Raw genomic sequence first — 16,185 nt, 5'->3', positions numbered from 1 at the left:
GGGGGCACACTCTGTATGGCAGGGGGCACACTATGTATGGCAGGGGGCACACTATGTATGGCAGGGGGCACACTCTGTATGACGGGGGCACACTATGTATGGCAGGGGGCACACTCTGTATGACGGGGGCACACTATGTATGGCAGGGGGCACACTCTGTATGGCAGGGGGCACACTATGTATGGCAGGGGGCACACTATGTATGGCAGGGGGCACGCTATGTATGACGGGGGCACACTATGTATGGCGGGAGCACACTATGTATGGCAGGGGGCACACTCTGTATGGCGGGAGCACACTATGTATGGCAGGGGGCACACTATGTATGGCAGGGGGCACACTATGTATGGCAGGGGGCACACTATGTATGGCAGGGGGCACACTCTGTATGACGGGGGCACACTATGTATGGCAGGGGGCACACTATGTATGACGGGGGCACACTATGTATGGCAGGGAGCACACTATGTATGGCAGGGGGCACACTATGTATGGCAGGGGGCACACTATGTATGGCAGGGGGCACACTCTGTATGACGGGGGCACACTATGTATGGCAGGGGGCACACTCTGTATGACGGGGGCACACTATGTATGGCAGGGGGCACACTCTGTATGACGGGGGCACACTATGTATGGCAGGGGGCACACTCTGTATGACGGGGGCACACTATGTATGGCAGGGGGCACACTCTGTATGACGGGGGCACACTATGTATGGCAGGGGGCACACTCTGTATGACGGGGGCACACTCTGTATGGCAGGGGGCACACTATGTATGGCAGGGGGCACACTCTGTATGACGGGGGCACACTATGTATGGCAGGGGGCACACTCTGTATGACGGGGGCACACTATGTATGGCAGGGGGCACACTCTGTATGACGGGGGCACACTATGTATGGCAGGGGGCACACTCTGTATGGCAGGGGGCACACTCTGTATGACGGGGGCACACTATGTATGGCAGGGGGCACATTACACTATTTCCTTCCAGGCAGTAACGTTCTTCTTCCCCGCCTCTCAGTCAGCAGCACCGCGCCACAGCCATCTCCATGGTGACCAGACACACCGGAACAGGAAGTCAGCGCTGCAAACCGTGCTGGCCGTTATTCGTACATAGGACCGGAGGGGAAGGTGAGCTGGGCTCAACATGGCGGAACGGTACTGTCGGGACAGTGCGAGGGAGATGCTGTATAACTGAGGCATTAGTGTGTGCTGACAGAGCTCTGCGGACTGTCCCTGTTTATATACTGATACATGGGGCTGCACTCAGCTGTGTGATGTATATCCTGTGCTGGTGTGATAGGCTAGTCATCCCTATGGTGTATATACTGTGTGTCATATCCCAGTGCTATATTATACACCTGTATGAGGTATATACTGTGTGTCATATCCCAGTGCTATATTGTACACCTGTATGAGGTATATACTGTGTGTCATATCCCAGTGCTATATTGTACACCTGTATGAGGTATATACTGCATGTCATGTATACCAGTGCTATATTATACACCTGTATGAGGTATATACTATGTGTCATATCCCAGTGTTATATTGTACACCTGTATGAGGTATATACTATGTGTCGTATACCAGTGTTATATTGTACACCTGTATGAGGTATATACTGTGTGTCATATCCCAGTGTTATATTGTACACCTGTATGAGGTATATATTATGTGTCATATCCCAGTGCTATATTGTACACCTGTATGAGGTATATACTGTGTCATATCCCAGTGTTATATTGTACACCTGTATGAGGTATATACTGTGTGTCATATCCCAGTGTTATATTGTACACCTGTATGAGGTATATACTGTGTGTCATATCCCAGTGCTATATTGTACACCTGTATGAGGTATATATTATGTGTCATATCCCAGTGCTATATTGTACACCTGTATGAGGTATATACTGTGTCATATCCCAGTGTTATATTGTACACCTGTATGAGGTATATACTGTGTGTCATATCCCAGTGTTATATTGTACACCTGTATGAGGTATATACTATGTGTCATATCCCAGTGCTATATTGTACACCTGTATGAGGTATATACTATGTGTCATATCCCAGTGTTATATTGTACACCTGTATGAGGTATATACTATGTGTCATATACCAGTGTTATATTGTACACCTGTATGAGGTATATACTGTGTCATATCCCAGTGTTATATTGTACATCTGTATGAGGTATATACTATGTGTCCTATCCCAGTGCTATAGTGTACACCTGTATGAGGTATATACTGTGTCATATCCCAGTGTTATATTGTACACCTGTATGAGGTATATACTGTCATATACCAGTGTTATATTGTACACCTGTATGAGGTATATACTGCATGTCATGTATACCAGTGCTATATTGTACACCTGTATGAGGTATATACTGCATGTCATGTACCAGTGTTATATTGTACACCTGTATGAGGTATATACTGTCATATCCCAGTGTTATATTGTACACCTGTATGAGGTATATACTATGTGTCCTATCCCAGTGCTATATTGTACACCTGTATGAGGTATATACTGCATGTCATGTACCAGTGTTATATTGTACACCTGTATGAGGTATATACTGTCATGTATACCAGTGCTATATTGTACACCTGTATGAGGTATATACTGTGTCATGTATACCAGTGCTATATTGTACACCTGTATGAGGTATATACTGTGTGTCATATCCCAGTGCTATATTGTACACCTGTATGAGGTAAATACTGCATGTCATGTATACCAGTGCTATATTATACACCTGTATGAGGTATATACTGTGTGTCATACCCCAGTGCTATATTGTACACCTGTATGAGGTATATACTGCATGTCATGTACCAGTGTTATATTGTACACCTGTATGAGGTATATACTGTGTCATGTATACCAGTGCTATATTGTACACCTGTATGAGGTATATACTGTGTGTCATATCCCAGTGCTATATTGTACACCTGTATGAGGTATATACTGCATGTCATGTATACCAGTGCTATATTATACATCTGTATGAGGTATATACTGTGTGTCATATCCCAGTGCTATATTGTACACCTGTATGAGGTATATACTGTGTGTCATATACCAGTGTTATATTGTACACCTATATGAGGTATATACTGCATGTCATGTATACCAGTGTTATATTGTACACCTGTGTGAGGTATATACTGTGTGTCATGTATACCAGTACTATATTATACACCTGTATGAGGTATATACTGTGTGTCATATCCCAGTACTATATTATACACCTGTATGAGGTATATACTATGTCATATCCCAGTGCTATATTGTACACCTGTATGAGGTATATACTGCATGTCATGTATACCAGTGCTATATTATACACCTGTATGAGGTATATACTGTGTGTCATATCCCAGTGCTATATTGTACACCTGTATGAGGTATATACTGCATGTCATGTATACCAGTGCTATATTATACACCTGTATGAGGTATATACTGTGTGTCATATCCCAGTGCTATATTGTACACCTGTATGAGGTATATACTGTGTGTCATGTATACCAGTACTATATTATACACCTGTATGAGGTATATACTATGTGTCATATCCCAGTGTTATATTGTACACCTGTATGAGGTATATACTATGTGTCATATCCCAGTGCTATATTGTACACCTGTATGAGGTATATACTGCATGTCATGTATACCAGTGCTATATTATACACCTGTATGAGGTATATACTGTGTGTCATATCCCAGTGCTATATTGTACACCTGTATGAGGTATATACTGTGTGTCATGTATACCAGTACTATATTATACACCTGTATGAGGTATATACTGTGTCATATCCCAGTGCTATATTGTACACCTGTATGAGGTATATACTGCATGTCATGTATATCAGTGCTATATTATACACCTGTATGAGGTATATACTATGTGTCATATCCCAGTGCTATATTGTACACCTGTATGAGGTATATACTGCATGTCATGTATACCAGTGCTATATTGTACACCTGTATGAGGTATATACTGCATGTCATGTATACCAGTGCTATATTATACACCTGTATGAGGTATATACTGTGTGTCATGTATACCAGTACTATATTATACACCTGTATGAGGTATATACTATGTGTCATATCCCAGTGCTATATTGTACACCTGTATGAGGTATATACTGCATGTCATATCCCAGTGTTATATTGTACACCTGTATGAGGTATATACTATGTGTCATATCCCAGTGCTATATTGTACACCTGTATGAGGTATATACTGCATGTCATGTATACCAGTGCTATATTATACACCTGTATGAGGTATATACTGTGTCATATCCCAGTGCTATATTGTACACCTGTATGAGGTATATACTGCATGTCATGTATACCAGTGCTATATTATACACCTGTATGAGGTATATACTGTGTGTCATATCCCAGTGCTATATTGTACACCTGTATGAGGTATATACTGTGTGTCATGTATACCAGTACTATATTATACACCTGTATGAGGTATATACTGCGTGTCATGTATACCAGTGCTATATTATACACCTGTATGAGGTATATACTGTGTGTCATATCCCAGTGCTATATTGTACACCTGTATGAGGTATATACTGTGTGTCATATCCCAGTGTTATATTGTACACCTGTATGAGGTATATACTATGTGTCATATCCCAGTGCTATATTGTACACCTGTATGAGGTATATACTGCATGTCATGTATACCAGTGCTATATTATACACCTGTATGAGGTATATACTGTGTGTCATATCCCAGTGCTATATTGTACACCTGTATGAGGTATATACTGTGTGTCATATCCCAGTGCTATATTGTACACCTGTATGAGGTATATACTGTGTGTCATGTATACCAGTACTATATTATACACCTGTATGAGGTATATACTGTGTCATATCCCAGTGCTATATTGTACACCTGTATGAGGTATATACTGCATGTCATGTATATCAGTGCTATATTATACACCTGTATGAGGTATATACTATGTGTCATATCCCAGTGCTATATTGTACACCTGTATGAGTTATATACTGCATGTCATGTATACCAGTGCTATATTATACACCTGTATGAGGTATATACTGTGTGTCATATCCCAGTGCTATATTGTACACCTGTATGAGGTATATACTGCATGTCATGTATACCAGTGCTATATTATACACCTGTATGAGGTATATACTGTGTGTCATGTACCAGTGTTACATTGTACACCTGTATGAGGTATATACTGTGTGTCATGTATACCAGTACTATATTATACACCTGTATGAGGTATATACTGTCATATCCCAGTGCTATATTGTACACCTGTATGAGGTATATACTGCATGTCATGTATACCAGTGCTATATTATACACCTGTATGAGGTATATACTGTGTGTCATATCCCAGTGCTATATTGTACACCTGTATGAGGTATATACTGCATGTCATGTATACCAGTGCTATATTCAAGATTCAAAGAAGCTTTATTGGCAGGACCAAATACACATCAGTTTTGCCAAAGCAAGTGTATAAAGGCAATAGGGATAGGGACTGTGGGGATGTTGGGTAGGAGCTGTAGGGAAGGTGGATGGGGCAGATCCATTGTCGGGGCTATAGTCCATGGCATAGGGGAGGTGGATGGGGGCAGATCCATTGTGGGGGCTATAGACCATGGCATAGGGGAGGTGGATGGGGGCTATAGTCCATGCCATAGGGGAGGTGGATGGGGGCAGATCCAGGGTGGGGGCTATAGTCCATGGCATAGGGGAGGTGGATGGGGCAGATCCCTTGTGGGGGCTATAGTCCATGGCATAGGGGAGGTGGATGGGGGCAGATCCAGGGTGGGGGCTATAGTCCATGGCATAGGGGAGGTGGATGGGGCAGATCCATTGTGGGGGCTGTAGTCCATGGCATCATAGTTCTCTTTCTCGCAGTCTATGACATTCGCTCACATACCGCGCTGCTATCTCCACCGCTCTCTCTTCTTCTCCCAGCAGGATATATGTTTTATTCAGTCGCCATGACAGCACAACGAGAGAGGGGATCCGCCCTTCAGGGACAGGAAACCTACAGACATAAAAAGGGCGGTACCTCTCTCCCACGTCAGTTTGGTTTCCTGTCCCTGACAGCGGAACCTCTTTCAGACAGGCCCTGAGAAGAGGGTCGAAGTTAAGAAGACTCCCCACTCCTGGCGGCCCGGTACAGGTAGCGGGGGTCCCCTACCTCGGCCCGTCCAGGAGGCAGGAAGCACCACACGGCAGGGGCACTGCGCGGTGTAGGTGGCAGCAGGAGGAAGCAGCCTCTGACATAGGCTAGCTTCTCGGGCGTCCGCAGCGCAGAGGTACCTATGAAGAGGTGCTTGGCTACTTGGGGTCCCAGGAGTCATGCTGTTCCGGGCAGGGACGCGGCATTGGTCCGGAGGGGGTCTGCTGGCGTCCTGGTCCGCGTGTCGGCTTGGCGCCGCCGCCGCGTCCTGAAGGGGGCGTGTCCGGATGACGCGGCTGGGCATGCGCAGTAGCGTCATCTCCGGCTAATGGCGGCGCCCAGCTGCGGGAACGGTCGGGGCTTCGGGGAGGGGTAGCGCAGCGCAGCTGCGGACGATTAATGACCACCTGGGATTCCCTGCTGGCCCCCATCTGGGGGCGGTACCTTGGGGGTATTTAAGGCGGCAAGCTGGGATGATCAGAGTTCCTCACCCATTCCATAATGGAGTCGCCAGAAGGAACTATCAGCCAGCAGCAGCAGCAGGAGCCGCAGCAGCAGTCAGATAAGCCTCGTAGAAGCTCCCAGCGTCGGTCTAGTGGCAGTAGCCGCGCTGGTGGAGCTAAGGAGGCACGGATCTCTATACCAAAGTCCTCAAGCCGTAAGGATTTGCCGGCTACGAAGGACCCCCCATCTACGGTACCACTCATTACTGGACGGGGTAAGTGAGCTTCGTGAAAGTCCACTTAGTGATGATTGTGTTCCCCTTGTCTTTTTTCCTCTATCAGGGGAGGAAAAGTTTGTCCAAAGCCAAACATAGGCAGTGTGCCGAATGTGCAGAGCCGCTTCCAGATGGGCATTCGAAAAAATTATGTAAAATATGTATTCAACGTCTACTGGAGGAGGAAGCGCCTGATCTGACCTCTACAATAAGAGAGATGGTGAGACAGGAAATTAAAGGTGCCGAGAGATCCAAGTCTCGGGGAGCAGAAGCTAAAAGATCATCCCCTTTATCTGAGGTAGATTCGGACTCGGGTGAGCTGAGCTCAGGGTCTCTTCCGTCTACTTCCTCCTCTGAGGATCAGGAGTCTACTCGAGCCTGTTTGTCCCTAGATAGGGTTAACCATCTGGTCAAAGCAGTTAACAGCACAATGGGGATAGAAGATACCCAGTCGGAATGTTCCATTCAGGATGTTATGTTCAGGGGTATTGAGCGAAAATCCCGAAGAGCCTTTCCAGTGATTGACAAAATCAAGTCGTTAATCTCAAAAGAATGGAAGAAACCAGAAAGGAAGGGGTCGCTTCCGCCAGCCTTTAAAAGAAGGTATCCCTTTGAGGAAGCGGCTTCGTCCTCATGGGATAAAGTCCCGAAGCTGGATGCAGCAGTCGCTAAGGCATGCAAAAAAACGTCTCTCCCCTTCGACGACTTGGGGAATTTGAAAGACCCGTTAGATAGGAAAGCCGACATCTTCCTTAAAGGAGCTTGGGAGACTTCAGCAGGGTCCTTGAGGCCAGCTATAGCAGCCACTTGTACCGCTCGATCCTTGATGGTATGGTTGGGTCACCTCGAAGATCAGCTCAGAGATAAAGTCCCTAGGTCGGAAATATTGTCCTCCATGCCCATAATCCAGGATGCCGCAGCCTTCCTTTCAGATGCTTCAGCAGATTCGGTCAGGTTGGCCGCCAGGTCCTCGGTATTATCCAATGCAGCCAGGAGAGCGCTATGGATAAAATGCTGGCCAGGGGACTTACAAGCTTGAACAAAATTATGTAGCATTCCTTGTGAAGGAGCTCACTTGTTCGGACCGGTCCTAGACGAGCTATTGGAAAAAGCAGGGGATAATAAAAAACGCTTTCCCTTCCTAGGAAGACCCTTCTACAGACGGGACTATAATAGAGGATGGTCCAACCGCAGAAGACCATATAGAGACTCCAACAGAGAATCTACTAGATATGACAACAGCAGAAGGAGGGGTAGAGGATTTATGTTTAATCCTTCACGAGAGGTTAAGAAACCACAATGACTAGCGGACCAGGTGGGGGGTAGGCTTTCGGCCTTCTACCCAGCCTGGGTGCGGATTACAAACAATCCATGGATTCTAGGCATTGTAGAGAAAGGCCTAACCTTTGACTTCCACCATACTCCTCGGGACAAATTTATGATAACACCTGTTCGTTCCTCCTCTACAGAGCAGTTGGCGCTGGAGTCTGAGGTCCGGGAGCTCCAACAGAAGAATGTTCTAGTCAAAGTCCCTGCAGGCGAGGAAGGTAGGGGGTTTTATTCCCCTCTGTTCCTGGTCAAAAAACCTGATGGTTCATATCGCACCATTATTAATTTAAAAGGCCTGAATAATTTTCTGTTGATACCCTCCTTCAAAATGGAGTCGGTCAAGACAGCAATAAAATTACTCTTTCACCACTGTTTTATGGTTGTCTTAGATCTCAAAGACGCCTATTACCATGTACCAATTCATATTGATCATCAGAAATTTCTTAGGGTGGCGGTTTCACTAGCTGGCACAGTAGAACACTTTCAATATCAGGCACTTCCATTCGGAGTCGCAATTGCACCCAGGGTGTTCACAAAAATCATGGTGGAGGTTATGGCGCACTTGCATGAACAGGATATATTAATAGTCCCTTACCTGGATGATTTGCTAATTGTGGGTCATTCTGAGTCGCATTGCACAGACCAACTACAGAAAGTCATGGATGCGTTACACAAATTGGGCTGGATGGTCAATATAAAAAAATCGCGCCTTCAACCCCGAAAAGTACAAGAATTCCTGGGATATGTTATAGACTCTAGTCAGCAGGAATGTCGCCTGCCGGACACAAAAGTTGCTAAGATTAAGCAGTTGGTCACCAGGGCAATAAATAATCCCTTAGTATCGGTCAGGAGTGCGATGTCAATCTTGGGTTCTCTTACGTCCTGCATCCCGGCAGTTCTCTGGGCACAGTTCCACACGAGGGCTTTACAGTGGGACGTGTTACACAATTCCCGTCGTCTAAGAGCTCACCTCGACAGTAAATTCACACTTTCTGCGGAGACTGTACATTCGCTTGGTTGGTGGACTCACACTTCGAATCTACACAGGGGGGTCCCTTGGATAAATCACATATCTAGAGTGTTGACTACGGACGCTAGCCCCAAGGGGTGGGGGGCTCACTTAGGGGAGGATTGGGTTCAGGGACTATGGTCTCAGTCTGAACAGGACTCTTCCTCCAACTTGAAAGAACTGTTGGCAGTAAAACATGCCTTAAATAGATTCCTTGTACCCCTACAGGGTCGACACGTCAGGCTTTTGTCAGACAATCGGGTAACTGTGGCCTACATTAATCGTCAAGGTGGCACGCGATCCAGTACATTGATGGAGGTCGCAAATCATATCTTTCAGGTGGCCGAAGTACATCTTCTCTCCCTGACGGCGCTTCATATAAAAGGAAGTATCAACGCCAAAGCCGACTATCTAAGCCGCAACATGCTCAGACAGGGAGAGTGGTCGTTAAATCCAGCCATTTTCAGTCAGATCATTCAGTTATGGGGTTGTCCGGAGATAGACCTTTTTGCCAACAGAGAGAACAAAAAATTACACCAATTCTGCTCCCTAAATCCAAAAGACAACCCATACGCTGTGGACGCTCTGCTGATATCTTGGCACTTCAGGCTCGCGTATGCTTTTCCCCCTCTAAATCTGATTCCCCTAGTTCTGAGGAAGATTCGGGAGGACAAGGCCCGGGTAATCTTGATAGCTCCATTTTGGCCCAAGAGGGCTTGGTTTCCTTGGCTGAGGAAGATGTCTGTCTGCCAACCATGGATTCTTCCAGAGCTACCAGATCTGCTCTCCCAGGGAACAATCCTCCATCCTCAAGTAGCCAACTTACACCTAGCGGCATGGAACTTGAGAGGTCCTTACTGAGGGGGAAAGGGTTCTCTCAGAATCTGGTAAATACTCTCCTTAAAAGTAGGAAACCCTCTACAACGGGCATTTATGTGAGGGTATGGAGAAAATTTTTATCATTTTCAGGGGCTCAAATTGACCAAGAACCATGTATTAACCAGATTCTTGAATTTTTACAAAAAGGCCTGGAAATGGGCTTGGCCACAAGTACTCTTAGAGTTCAGGTGTCAGCGCTAGGAGCGTTATATAATCTTAATTTAGCCAGTAATCACTGGATTTCTAGATTCTTTAAAGCAGTCACCAGGTCTAGACCAATTATTAAACAAAGGCTAGTCCCATGGGACCTAAATTTAGTACTCTCAGCCCTAACGCTAGCCCCTTTCGAGCCCATTGATACTATTCCTGTGAACATCCTGTCAATCAAAACAGCCCTGTTGGTTGCTCTCACATCTGCTAGAAGGCTTAGTGATCTGCAGGCACTCTCCAGACATCCACCATACATGCAGGTTAGGGAGGATAGGGTCATATTGAAACCCGATCCCCTATATCTGCCTAAAGTTGCGTCTAAATTTCACAGGGTTCAGGAGGTAGTCCTACCCTCCTTTTGCTCCAACCCTGCTAACGATAAAGAGCGTAAATTCCATTGCTTAGATGTGAGGAGATGCCTCCTTAGATATATTGCAGTTTCAGATTCCTGGAAAAAAGATAACTCTTTATTTGTAGCCTATCAAGGGGTAAGGAAGGGTCTTAGAGTATCTAAAAACACTCTAGCCAGATGGATTAGGGAGGCGATCTCTCTCGCTTATACCACAGGTGGCAACGAAGTTCCAGATGGTATAAAGGCACACTCCACGCGGGCCATGGCATCTTCCTGGGCGGAGAGGTCAGAAGTGTCAATCGAAGACATATGTAAGGCGGCCACATGGTCTTCCCCTTCTACCTTTCTTAGACACTACAGATTAGATCTGGGTAGTTCCTCAGACCTTACGTTTGGGAGAAGAGTGCTAGAAGCTATTATACCCCCTAAATCTTTCGTCTCTGAAAGTCTCTCGTTGTGCTGTCATGGCGACTGAATAAATACGTACGCTACTCACCTGGTAGCAGTGTTTTTTTAGGAGCCATGACAGCACCCTTAAATTCCCTACCCTATAATTTTGGATGTTTCAACACCCTGTTGGTTTTTGCGTTATATTCCATGTTCACTGGCATAATAAAATGTGTTTATATACATGCTGCATCTGTGTTACTAACCAAGGTGGTCCTCTCATGCTCTGGAAACAACTGACGTGGGAGAGAGGTACCGCCCTTTTTATGTCTGTAGGTTTCCTGTCCCTGAAGGGCGGATCCCCTCTCTCGTTGTGCTGTCATGGCTCCTGAAAAAACACTGCTACCAGGTGAGTAGCGTACGTATTTCTCTTCCTCCTTCATGGTGATGAAGTCTGGGAAGAGATGTGAGAGTCTCCTGAAGTGAGTGTCCCTCACTGCTGAGTATTTGGAGCAGTGTAGCAGGAAGTGGGTTTCGTCCTCTATGGCCTCCTGGTCACAGTGTTGGCACAGTCTTTCCTCCCTGGGCTTGTAGCTCTGCCTGTGTCGGCCACATTCGATGGCCAGACTGTGGGCGCTGAGTCTATATCGGCTCAGGATCTGGCGGTCTCTGGGGTCCGGGAGTTTCTCCAGATATGGCGCCAGTCTGTAGTCTCTCTGTAGGCTCCGGTACATGGTCAGTTTCTGTGAGCTGATGATATCATTCTTCCAGTCACTGACATACCTCTCCTGGCCTTCGTCTGCCATCTTCCTGATTCCGGCTTTTGTCAGGTTGTTGTGATTGGTGTTCTGGTCCGGTTGGGTTTGGCTGGGCTGTTCTAAGGGTTCTGGTTTTTCTGTTTCACCTACATGTATCAGGGCTTTATGGTGATGGGAGCTTGGATTGCTCCTATGCAGGTGAGCCCGGAATGACAGCGCCCTCTTTAGAACTGTTAGGTGTAGAGGGAATCTGCCCAGCTCGGCCCGACAAGCACTGTTGGAGGTGCTCCGATGGACCTGGAGAAGGTGCTTGCAGAATTCCAGGTGGAATATTTCTGTTGGACTGGAATCCCACTTTGACCAGTCTGGGTAGGTGTGAGGACCCCAGACTTCGCTGCCATACAGGAGGATTGGGGCGATGATGGAATCGAAGATTTTTAGCCAGACCCTCACTGGTGGCTTCAGATGGTAGAGTGTCCTTCTGATGGCATAGAAGGTTTTGCAGGCCTTGTCTTTCAGGGTCTCTATGGCTTGTTTGAAGCTCCCTGACCGGTGAATCTCTAGGCCCAGGTAGGTATATTTGTCTGTTCCTGTGAGGTCGCAGTTGTTGAGGATAAATGATGGGTGTTGGTCTGATCTTCTCTTTCTCCTCTGGAACACCATGGTGTTGGTTAGGTTGACTGGTAGAGCCCAGGTGGAGCTGAATTTCTCTAGGATTTTCAGGTTGTTCTGGAGGCCTTTCTCGGTTGGTGACAGCAGCAGCAGGTCATCTGCGTACAGCAGGAATTTCACCTGAGCGTCGTGGAGGGTGAGTCCTGGTGCTGAGGAGGATTCCAGGGCGGTAGCCAGCTCGTTGATGTAGATGTTGAAGAGCGTTGGACTTAGGCTGCAGCCTTGTCTGACTCCGCGGCTCTGCTGGAAATAGGCCGTTCTTTTGCCGTTCACACTCACGCTGCAGCGGTTCTCGGTGTAGGAGCTTTTGATGACATCGTAGGTCTTTCCTCCTATTCCACTCTCCAGCAGTTTCAGGAATAAGCCCGGGTGCCACACTGAATCAAAGGCCTTTTTAAAGTCCACAAAGCAGGCGTATATCTTCCCATTCTTTGTATTGTAGACGTGTCTCTAAATGAGGCTGTGCAGAGTATAGATGTGATCAGTGGTGCGGTGGTTCGGCATGAACCCTGCTTGGCTCTTGCTGAGGACGCTATATTATACACCTGTATGAGGTATATACTGTGTGTCATGTATACCAGTACTATATTATACACCTGTATGAGGTATATACTGTGTGTCATATCCCAGTGCTATATTGTACACCTGTATGAGGTATATACTGCATGTCATGTATACCAGTGCTATATTATACACCTGTATGAGGTATATACTGTGTCATATCCCAGTGCTATATTGTACACCTGTGTGAGGTATATACTGCATGTCATGTATACCAGTGCTATATTATACACCTGTATGAGGTATATACTGTGTGTCATATCCCAGTGCTATATTGTACACCTGTATGAGGTATATACTGCATGTCATGTATACCAGTGCTATATTGTACACCTGTATGAGTTATATACTGTGTCATATCCCAGTGCTATATTGTACACCTGTATGAGGTATATACTGTGTCATATCCCAGTTTTATATTGTACACCTGTATGAGGTATATACTGCATCTCATATATCCCAGTGTTATATTGTACACCTGTATGAGGTATATACTGCATGTCATGTATACCAGTGCTATATTATACACCTGTATGAGGTATATACTATGTGTCATGTACCAGTGTTATATTGTACACCTGTATGAGGTATATACTGCGTGTCATGTATACCAGTGTTATATTGTACACCTGTATGTGGTATATACTATGTGTCATATACCAGTGTTATATTGTACACCTGTATGTGGTATATACTATGTGTCATGTACCAGTGTTATATTATACACCTGTATGAGGTATATACTGTGTGTCATATCCCAGTGCTATATTGTACACCTGTATGTGGTATATACTGCGTGTCATGTATACCAGTGTTATATTGTACACCTGTATGTGGTATATACTGTGTGTCATGTATACCAGTGTTATATTGTACACCTGTATGTGGTATATACTATGTCATGTACCAGTGTTATATTATACACCTGTATGAGGTATATACTGTGTGTCATATCCCAGTGCTATATTGTACACCTGTATGAGGTATATACTGTGTGTCATGTATACCAGTGCTATATTATACTGATCTGTATGCATTGGTGATGAGGGAACTGATAATATGGTTGAGTCCCTGTAACTGCATGTCTTGTGGCTGTTAGACACATGAACGGATTGCCTAACAAAAAGGGAACACATTAACCAATCACGTTCGCTCAACACTAGTATACACCAGTATGGTATCCATTGGGGAAAATAAGTATTTGATACGCTGCCGATTTTGCAAGTTTTCCCACCTACAAAGAATGGAGAGGTCTGTAATATTTATCGTAGGTACACTTCAACTGTGAGAGACAGAATCTAAAAATAAAAACCAGATAATCACAGTGTATCATTTTTAAGTAATGAAATTACATTTTATTACATGAATTAAGGATTTCATCACCTACCAACCAGCAAGGATTCTGTCTCTCACAGACCTGTCAGTTTTGCTTAAAGAAGCCCTCCTACGCTGCACTCTGTACCTTTTTTATTAACCCCTTAATGACCGCCGATATGCCTTTTAATGGTGGCATTCAAGGGTACTTATTCCTCAGCGTCGCTTTTCAATGGCACTGAGAAATAAGGGTATAGCGCCCCCCAGCGCTGGAAAATCTCTAGTGTCTCTGCTCCCCCAGAGAAAATGATTTGGGTGTTGTTTTTTTTTTGGTGAATAGCGGCGACCGCAAAAAAAGTCTGATTTCCCATTCATTTATTGCTCCTCTAATATGATCTAGCACAGAGGTCCCCAACTCCAGTCCTCAAGGCCCACCAACAGGTCATGTCTTCAGGATTTCCTTTGCATTGCACAGGTGATGCAATTATTACCTGGGCAAGACTAAGGAAATCCTGAAAACATGACATGTTGGTGGGCCTTGAGGACTGGAGTTGGGGACCCCTGATCTAGCATACCAGACGAGAGAGAAATGGGGTCCCCTCAGTCCCCACCGGCCCTCGGCGTCTTCTTGGAAGAAAATGGCAGGCACATGAGCAGTGCGCCTACCACGATCTTCCGGCTGGCGACAATAAGAGATTTTTCCTATTGGTTCATTTTGATCACTGTGATGGACCCTGTCATGTGACCACAGTCTCAAAACATTACTGTTAGTTACACACTACGCCATCATGGATTAAAATCCTGGAGGTCACGCAAGGTCCCCCTGTTCACACCAGAGCATGTCTGGGCCCGTTTGAAATTCGCCAATGACCATTTGGATTATCAAGAGGAGGAATGGGAGAAGGTCATGTGGTCAGATGAGACCAAAATAGAACTTTTTGGCATCAACTCCACTCACCGTGTTTGGAGGAAGAAGAAGAAGGATGAGTACAACCCCAAGAACACCATCCCAACTGTAGAGCATGGTGGGGGAAACATCTGTTGTGAATTCTGTGGCAGAGTTCACTCCTGTGGTCACAAGTGGTACTTCGGCTGATTCTCTCTGGGATCTTCCGTTTGTGGAGGAAAGTGGTACTGCAGCTTCTGAGTTTCCTCCCTCAGGTGATCTGGTGAGCTCGTTAGCTTCTTCTCTACTTAACTCCACCTGATGCTTTGATCCATGCTTCCTGTCAATGTTTCAGTGTAGGACTTGTTTTTTCCCTGGATCATTCCTGTGGCCTGCTGCTCTGCAAAGCTAAGTTTTGCTTATGTTATTTTGTTGCTATTTTTCAGTCCAGCTTGCTTTATTGGTTTTTCTCGCCTGCTGGAAGCTCTGAGACGCAGAGGGACCACCTCCGTACCGTTAGTCGGTGCGGAGGGTCTTTTTGTCCCCTCTGCGTGGTTATTTATAGGTTTTTGTGCTGACCGCAAAGTTATCTTCCCTATCCTCGTTCTGTTCAGCTAGTCGGGCCTCACTTTGCTAAATCTGTTTCATCTCTATGTTTGTGTTTTCATCTTACTCACAGTCATTATATGTGGGGGGCTGCCTTTTCCTTTGGGGAATTTCTCTGAGGCAAGGTAGGCTTATTTTTCTATCTTCAGGACTAGCTAGTTTCTCAGGCTGTGACGAGGCGCCTAGGTTCTGGTCAGGAGCGCTCCACGGCTACCTTTAGTGTGGTTTGATAGGATTAGGGTTTGCGGTCTGCAGAGTTCCCAC

General features: G+C 45.6%; 1 protein-coding gene across 1 annotated transcript in view; it reads left to right on the top strand.

Annotated features, from left to right (window-relative positions):
* Window positions 1–1,075: 1,075 nt before the first annotated feature.
* Window positions 1,076–16,185, top strand: part of TCHP (trichoplein keratin filament binding) — a 52,946-nt gene continuing 37,836 nt past the window's right edge. Inside the window, exon 1 of the mRNA XM_069759320.1 lies at window positions 1,076–1,138. The gene's annotated coding sequence lies outside the window, so the exon portion shown is untranslated. The remainder of the gene's footprint in view (window positions 1,139–16,185) is intronic.

Source organism: Ranitomeya imitator, chromosome 1 (assembly GCF_032444005.1).
Source record: "Ranitomeya imitator isolate aRanImi1 chromosome 1, aRanImi1.pri, whole genome shotgun sequence".
NCBI classification, from domain to species: Eukaryota; Metazoa; Chordata; class Amphibia; order Anura; family Dendrobatidae; genus Ranitomeya; species Ranitomeya imitator.
Note: the sequence above shows the minus strand (reverse complement) of the source record. Positions and strands in the feature narration are given on the sequence as shown.